The sequence below is a fragment of the Salmo salar genome, unplaced genomic scaffold (genome assembly GCF_965601325.2).
Source record: "Salmo salar unplaced genomic scaffold, fSalSal1 ptg000578l, whole genome shotgun sequence".
NCBI lineage: Eukaryota > Metazoa > Chordata > Actinopteri > Salmoniformes > Salmonidae > Salmo > Salmo salar.
The window spans coordinates 1,290,629-1,300,050 of NW_027675424.1; positions in this window are offsets into that span (position 1 = coordinate 1,290,629).

Consider the following 9,422-nt stretch of genomic DNA (forward strand, 5'->3'; position numbering starts at 1 on the left):
GCGTGAGTGAAGGAGGCTTTGTTCCTCTGAGGAGATGGGAGAACCTTCCAGAAGGACAACCATCTCTGCAGCACTCCACCAATCAGACCTATATGGTAGAGTGGCCAGACAGAAGCCACTCCTCAGTAAAAGGCACATGATAGTCTGCTTGGAGTTTGACAAAAGGCACCTTAAGACTCTAAGACTATGAGAAACAAGATTCTCTGTCTTGATGAAACAAAGATTGAACTCTTTGGTCTGACTGCCAAGAGTCATGTCTGGAGGAAACCTGGCACCATCCCTACGGTGAAGCATGGTGGTGGCAGCATCATGCTGTGGGGATGTTTTTCAGCAGCAGGGACTGGGAGACTAGTCAGATCGAGGGAAATATTAACAGAGCAAAGTGCAGAGAGATCCTTGATGAAAGACCTGCTCCAGAGTGCTCAGGACCTCAGACTGGGGTGAAGGTTCACCGTCCAACAGGACAACGACCTTAAGCACACAGCCAAGACAACGCAGGAGTGGCTTCGGGATAAGTCTCTATGTCCTTGAGTGGCCCAGCCAGAGCCCGGACTGGAACCTGATCTAACATCTCTGGAGAAACCTGAAAATAGCTGTGCAATGATGTTCCCCATCCAACCTGACAGAGGGGTCTGAATACTTTCCGAATGCACTGTATACAGCAACACCTCCCCCATAGGCATTCCTGTCTTTTCTGTAGTTGTTATATTCCTGTATTGCTACTGCTGTATCAAAGGAATTATTTAAGTGAGTTTCAGAGATGAGCACTACAGCGCATTCCAAATTCAATAGGCAGGCTAGTAAACAAAAGTTTCCAAAGAAAAACCTTTCCAGAAAATGTCAAAACGTATAATGCCCGTCCAAGAGACTGTCGACCAATCGCATTTCACATTGTGATGTTGTGACACACAGTTCCTAAGCTAATTGTCACAAAATGTCTTTTAAAAGCCCGGGGGAACACAAGTAAGCTTCATTCACCAGAAGTTATGCATGCTAGCCAACGTTAGTCAGGAGGCTCTTTAGTCTAGCTAGGCTAGGTAGGGCTGGGCGATATGGACAACATTTTCACTATTTTTTTTTATTCAAAAAGTTGGTGAAGCAGCAACTGTACTGGAATGAGAACAATATAGATGCTACTTCGAGAACACAAACTCTCATCTTTCACAGCAAAGAGCAGGGAGTCCAGGGGATCACTGGAGGAGCAATGGAGGAAGCATTGTGGGATTCTCTTGGTGTGAGTACAGTTGGTGAGACTGAGTGGACGATGGTGAAGAACAGTGACTGTACAGTTGGTGAGACTGAGTGGATGATGGTGAATAACAGTGACTCTGTACAGTTGGTGAGACTGAGTGGACGATGGTGAAGAACAGTGACTGTACAGTTGGTGAGACTGAGTGGATGATGGTGAAGAACAGTGACTCTGTACAGTTGGTGAGACTGAGTGGACGATGGTGAAGAACAGTGACTCTGTACAGTTGTGCAGACTGAGTGGACGATGGTGAAGAACAGTGACTCTGTACAGTTGGTGAGACTGAGTGGACGATGGTGAAGAACAGTGACTCTGTACAGTTGTGCAGACTGAGTGGACGATGGTGAAGAACAGTGACTCTGTACAGTTGGTGAGACTGAGTGGATGATGGTGAAGAACAGTGACTCTGTACAGTTGGTGAGACTGAGTGGACGATGGTGAAGAACAGTGACTCTGTACAGTTGTTGAGACTGAGTGGACGATGGTGAAGAACAGTGACTCTGTACAGTTGTTGAGACTGAGTGGACGATGGTGAATAACAGTGGAGTGAAAGGGGTTAAAGTTGGTAATGAACAGCAGTTTATGGTTGGAGTGGGAATCATCAGCAAGGATGTTTTTTAGGGTGACCTGTTAGCGGTCTCAAAGATGGTGAAGGATGAATTGGGTAAAGTGGAATCGGTTCGAGTGACCAGGAGCGGTATGATGCTGATTTCGTGTGTCAACAGCACAAAAGAAGAAGCTCTGTGACTCAACAAGATGTGGACGTACGATGTGGAAGGCTATGACTCAGAGTAGGGCACCGGTTAAAAGTGTCATCTCTGGTGTTGCGTTGGACATAGAGGCTGGGTGGTTTAGGGAAAACATTCCAGGTAGACGCACGTCAATAAAATGAATGATAGCAGGAAGGTTTTACTGTCGTTTGGTGAACTGATTCTCCCATCTTATGTAAAACCTGGGTATGTGAGATATGCGGTGAGACCCTATGTACAGAAGCCGCTGCGGTGTTACAATCGTAAAAGTTTGGACACGTGGCAAGTGTTTGTCCAAGGAATAAATATGTCGTAGTTGAAGAGTCAGATGAAGCATGTTGTTGTAATTGTGATGGGAATCACGTTCCCAAGATCCTGGAGTGCCCTGTACGGATGAAGGATGTCACAGTAGCTAGGATCAGGCCCATCCAGCAGGTGTCCTATGTGCAGGCAGTGAAAATAGCTGAAGGAGTGAGTAGAGAGAAGGTAGTGGATGTCCCACAGTCTGCAGTGAAGCCATGCAGGAGAAGGATCCCAACACACTAATAGTGTAGAAGGTGGACTGAGTTGTGTTTATAGCGCAAGTGAGAAATTGCACTAGTCAAACTGTTTATTTTGTATTCTATCATTTTAATTAGAATGATTTGTTCTTTAAAAAAAAAAATTGGGGGGGTATTTTTTACAACCCCGTACAGTAGGTGGCAGCAATACACCTGATGAGTGTAGACTGACAATAAACCTCAGCGAAGAAGAAGACATGGTAAGAACCAAAGTGTTGGTCAGTGTTTCCAGATGACCCTAATTAGATGTTACATTACATGTTTTCTTACTTCATGTAGCCGGCTAGCTAGCCAACATATTCAAACTTCTTATTCCTCTCTGACAAGATACCGCTGCACAAACATGCTTATCTATGCCTACACCAGCACTGGCACCAGGCAGTATTAGCCAGCTACGTTTGACTCTTAATACATTTAGCAAGCTAGCTAGCGATTAGCATTAGCAGCTAACATTATTTTAGCAACACCTTGCTAAGAAAAGACAAATGTTCGCCTTCAATGTAATGGCATGAAAATAATTGCCAGAATATTATACAATGACTTATCAACAGCTCTAACAATTTGACCCCCACAGGAAATCTTCACTGGCAGTTATAGAAAGACCCATTTACCATCTAGCCATTGATTCTTGAAGAATATAACTTATAAATGCCTCAAATGATTCAACTGTATTACCCCATCAGAAACCAAAACATGAGCTCGTATAAGGCCACTGTTTGTAAACCAATACTATATGGCTGAGGAGTAGGGTCGAGCCAAGCGTTCTGACCTCACAAAGACAGTAAAGCAAAGACTAAGCGAACTGGCTACCGTTGGATAGCTTGCTAGACACAAATGAGAAAAAACCTCACTCTTACCATTTTTTTTGCCCTAGCAGAGCTGGTTAGGCTGTTTTCATGTTATCCAGAGCGTTGGTGACTAACTGTGCTGCTCGCAACAATTTAATTTGAGCTTTTTTTTTACGTTTACTGACACCTGGACATATTCAACGGGTGTTGAGCGCTAGTAAATTCTTCAGTTATTCTAAGCTCCGGTACACTCAGACGAGAGTGCTCTGAAATCGGAGTAGAGAGCCAGAGCGAATTTAGGAACGCACCCGAATTAACAATGTCCACTGAGAAAGCACACGACCCCTTGGCTAAGAATGATGTGAATAATCAAGTCAATAAACGTTGGGTAGTTAGTTAGAATATAGTTAATATACTGGTAAGTTTGATGTATAAGTAGCCAACTAATGTTAGGTAGCTACAGTTGAAGTCAGAAGTTTACATACACTTTAGCCAACTACATTTAACCTCTATGGGCTAGGCGGGACGAATTCGTCCCACCTACGCAACAGCCAGTCTAATCCAGTGGCGCGATTTTCAAAACGTTTGAAATGCTATTACTTCAATTTCTCAAACATATGACTATTTTACAGCTATTTAAAGACAAGACTCTCGTTAATCTAACCACACTGTCCGATTTCAAAAAGGCTTTACAACGAAAGCAAAACATTAGATTATGTCAGCAGACTACCCAGCCAGAAATAATCAGACACCCATTTTTCAAGCTAGCATATAATGTCACAAAAACCCAGAAGACAGCTAAATGCAGCACAAACCTTTGATCTTCATCAGATGACAACCCTAGGACATTATGTTATACAATACATGCATGTTTTGTTCAATCAAGTTCATATTTATATAAAAAAACAGCTTTTTACATTAGCATGTGACGTTCAGAACTAGCATACCCCCCGCAAACTTCCGGGGAATTTACTAACCATTTACTAAATTACTCACGATAAACGTTCAAATAAAGCATAACAATTATTTTAAGAATTATAGATACAGAACACCTCTATGCACTCGATATGTCCGATTTTAAAATAGCTTTTCGGATGAAGCACATTTTGCAATATTCTAAGTACATAGCCCGGCATCACAGGGCTAGCTATTTAGACACCCAGCAAGTTTAGCCTTCACCAAAATCACATTTACTATAAGAAAAATGGTCTTACCTTTCCTGTTCTTCGTCAGAATGCACTCCCAGGACTTCTACTTCAATAACAAATGTTGGTTTGGTCCCAAATAATCCATCGTTATATCCGAATAGCGTCGTTTTGTCCGTGCGTTCCAGAAACTATCCGAAATGGTAAATAACGGTCGCGCGCATGGCGCATTTCGTGACAAAAAATGTCTAAATATTCCTTTACCGTACTTCGAAGCATGTCAACCGCTGTTTAAAATCAATTTTTATGCCATTTTTCTCGTAGAAAAGCGATAATATTCCGACCGGGAATCTCCTTTTCGGCAAACAGAGGGAAAAAAATCACAAAGACGGGGGCGGCCAGGTCACGCGCCTAAGCCCAAAGTACCTTGATCGGCCACTTGAGAAAGGCGATCAAGTGTTTCAGCCTGGGGCTGGGATGACGACATTCTGTTTTTTCCCGGGCTCTGAGCGCCCATGGACGACGTAGGAAGTGTCACGTTAGAGCAGAGATCCTTTGTAAAAGATAGAGATGGCAAAGAAGTTCCAGAAATGGTCAGACAGGCCACTTCCTGTAAAGGAATCTCTCAGGTTTTGACCTGCCATTTGAGTTCTGTTATACTCAGACACCATTCAAACAGTTTTAGAAACTTTAGGGTGTTTTCTATCCATATATAATAAGTATATGCATATTCTAGTTACTGGGTAGGATTAGTAACCAGATTAAATCGGGTATGTTTTTTATCCAGCCGTGAAAATACTGCCCCCTAGCCCCAACAGTTTTTCACAATTCCTGACATTTAATCCTAGTAAAAATGCCATGTCTTAGGTCAGTTAGGATCACCACTTTATTTTAAGAATGTGAAATGTCAGAATAATAGTAGAGAGAATGATTTATTTCAGCTTTTATTTCTTTCATCACATTCCCAGTGGGTCAGAAGTTTACATACACTCAATTAGTATTTGGTAACATTGCCTTTAAATTGTTTAACTTGGGTCAAACGTTTCTGGTAGCCTTCCACAAGCTTCCCACAATAAGTTGGGTGAATTTTGGCCCATTCCTCCTGACAGAGCTGGTGTAACTGAGGTCAGGTTTGTAGGCCTCCTTGCTCCACACGCTTTTCAGTTCTGCCCACACATTTTCTATGGGATTGAGGTCAGGGCTTTGTGATGGCCACTCCAAGACTTTGACTTTGTTGTCCTTAAGCCATTTTGCCACAACTTTGGAAGTATGCTTGGGATCATTGTCCATTTGGAAGACCCATTTGCGACCAAGCTTTAACCTCCTGACTGATGTCTTGAGATGTTGCTTCAATATATATTTGTGAAGTGCACCAGTCCCTCCTGCAGCAAAGCACCCCCACAACATGATGCTGTCAACCCCGTGCTTCACGGTTGGGATGGTGTTCTTCGGTTTGCAAGCCTCCCCCTTTTCCTCGAAACATAACAATGGTCATTATGGCCAAACAGTTCTATTTTTGTTTCATCAGACCAGATGACATCTCTCCAAAAAGTACAATCTTTGTCACCACGTGCAGTTGCAAACCATAGTCTGACTTTTTTATGGCGGTTTTGGAGCAGTGTCTTCTTCCTTGCTGAGCGGCCTTTCAGGTTATGTTGATATTGGGGGGTCATTTTACTGTGGACATAGATACTTTTGTACCCGTTTCCTCTAGCATCTTCACAAGGTCCTTTGCTGTTGTTCTGGGATTTATTTGCACTTTTCACACCAAAGTACATTCATCTCATCTCTTCCTGAGCGGTATGACGGCTGCGTGGTCCCATGGTGTTCATACTTGCGTACTATTGTTTGTACAGATGAACATGAACCAGACTTGTGAAGGTCCACCATTTTTTTCCTGAGGTCTTGGCTGATTTCTTTAGATTTTCCCATGATGTCAAACAAAGAGGCACTGAGTTTCAAGGTAGGCCTTGAAATACATCCACAGGTACACCTCCAATTGACTAAAATGATGTCAATAAGCCTATCAGAAGCTTCTAAAGCCATGACATTATTTTCTGGAATTTTCCAAGCTGTTTAAAGGCACAGTCAACTTAGTGTATGTAAACTTCTGACCCACTGGAATTGTGATACAGTGAATTATAAGTTAAATAATCTGTAAACAATTGTTGGAAAAACTACTTGTGTCATGCACAAAGTAGATGTCCTAACCGACTTGTCAAAACTATAGTTTGTTAACAAACAATTTGTGGAGTGATTGAAAAACAAGTTTTTATGACTCCAACCTAAGTGTATGTAAACTTCTGACTTCAACTGTAGCTGACATACTGGTACATACTGCTGTAAAGATATGCTATGTGGTTCATAAGGACAGCGTAGCTAGCTAACATACTGGTACATACTGCTGTAAAGATATGCTATGCGGTTTGTAAGGATAACGTAGCCAACATATCGTTACATTGCTCAACATTCTCTTAACATTTGTCATAATTAGTTAAAGCAGTTCATTTGTATCCACTCTCTCGTCGGACTTCGGCTGCATATTTTCCACCATTTTTTCAAACCTGAAAATAGTTGAAGCCCCGCCCATTTCCTGAAGAATTGCATTATGGGCCCTAAAAGCACAGAAAGAGTGTCCTCTGCATATATACTTCGTATTTTGGCGACTGTAGTATGACATCCGGGAACTTTTGGCATACTAACTATATCCATACTATGACAAATAAGCATAATATATAGTATGGTTAGTATGAGTATTCGAACACAGCTCAAGTCTCTGGGCAGCCATTTTGTTTCTGTTTTAAAACTAGGTTGCCCCTTTAAAAAAGCCACACAATCAATCAACCAATCTGCAGTCCAAACAATAACAAAGCTGTAATTCCACCACTGTTTTGGTAATAAGATGATGATGGGGCTGGAGAAATGTAACTACAGACAGACAGACCTATGGATACAAAGACTGACCATCCATGATATCAACATTATAGTTTTAACCATGTTGAGGCTATACAGTGTTGATTTACATTGTTTCTAAACATTGGAGTAAAAAAAGCTTATTTGGGGTTCTGATGGGGTACAACAGTTTAACTAAGCTCATGAGGCATGTGTTATATTCTTCAAGAACCAATGGCTATAATTAAATAATTTTAAAGAAAAAAAAATGGATGTAGCAATTACAGATTTCCCCTTTAACACCTCAGTTTAACAAGTGTAGAGTTTGTGCCTCTGTTTTTAAAACAGTACTTACGAGTGTTAATCAGGGCCCGTTCATCGTTAGAACCAATGGACGCCTTATGATGCCCTTGGGAAACCGGGACCAGATATCCAGATTCTTCCTCTTCTTCCTTCTTCGATGTGACAGTCATCTCCTCTTTCACTCCAAAAACTGCATCCTCCTCCTCCTTCACTCTGAACGTGTCTTCCTCTTCTTTTACTGTAACATCCTCCTCCTCCTTCACTCTGAACACGTCTTCCTCTTCTTTCACTGTAACGTCTTTCTCTTCTTCTTTCACGGTAACAGCCTCACCCTCTACTTGTTTTTGTATTGAAACAGCCTCCTCTTCCTCCTCCTCTTTGACGAGAGCTTCTTTCTCCGTCCAGCAGGCCTCATCTTCTTTAACAGGAGGAGAGTAGCTTTGTGAGCGCATGGTCGGAGATGTTAGCTAGCTAGGCTAATGCTAACTTAACCAGCCCGCTAGCTGACTAATAACAACAACACCGTAAATATGAAATTAAATCGGATAACTAACTAGACGACAGAAGTGGCTTTAAAACACAGTTGCTAATATACACTAAAGCGCCCAAAGAGCTTTATTGGTTCGGCTATTTTGTCTAGCAAGCTACAGAGGTGGCTGAATAACTGTTTTTTTTTTTTTTTTTTGCACAAATCTTTATTTAACTTGCTGTAAATAACAGTAACATGCAAAACATAAACATAACATAACATAACAGCCAGAGGGAATCCAAAGAAATTAGAGAAAAATAAAAGAAACTATTATATCAAATCAAATACAGACATATATCGAATACATTTTTTTGACATATTGTTTTGTATACGTTTTAAAGATTCTACGTACTGTTCCAAATCAGATAAAAAAATTAAGAAAAGGGGCTTTTTCTTCATAAATTTTGATTTATGGATATAAGATTTTCCTAATAAAATAAAGAGATTTATGACATACTCACGTTCAATTGTGGAATCAGTGTAGTAAAATAATATGTCAAACTTAGTAATATCAATTGTTGTATGCAATTTGCGGCTAAGATATAGTTTTACATCAGTCCAAAATACTTCACTATATAAACAATTACAGAATAAGTGTTCAATAGATTCAGTTTCTAGTTCACAAAAACTGCATTCACTGGTAACGTCAAATATATATTTAGAAATCAAGCTATTACACGGATAGCATCTATGGATTATCTTAATACACATAACAATATCACCAACTATATGAATACACATAACAATATCATCAACTATATTAATACACATAACAATATCACCAACTATATTAATACACATTACAATATCACCAACTATATTAATACACATAACAATATCATCAACTATATTAATACACATGACATTCGTCATCTTACCTTTTATCTCTCAATAGAAACAGAGTCTGAATGATCATTCGGTCGTTGAAAGTTACTTTCGTTTGCTCTGCTCATTTACATATCAGGTTCTACCTGTTCTCTCTCCGAGTCCCTCTCTCTTTACAGCTCTTACAATGTGCCTTGGCAAACATTCTACAACTGTCTGGAAGTCTATTGGAGGGATGGTTGTGTTCAGTTGTGTTGAGACCTGGTGACTGAGACGGCCGTGGCATATTGTGAAACATCAGCAAGTTCAGCAGTCTTCATCACTGAAGCTCCTGCCAAACGTGCCCCAACAAACACCAAGCGTTAAGCTCTTCCTGAGCAGG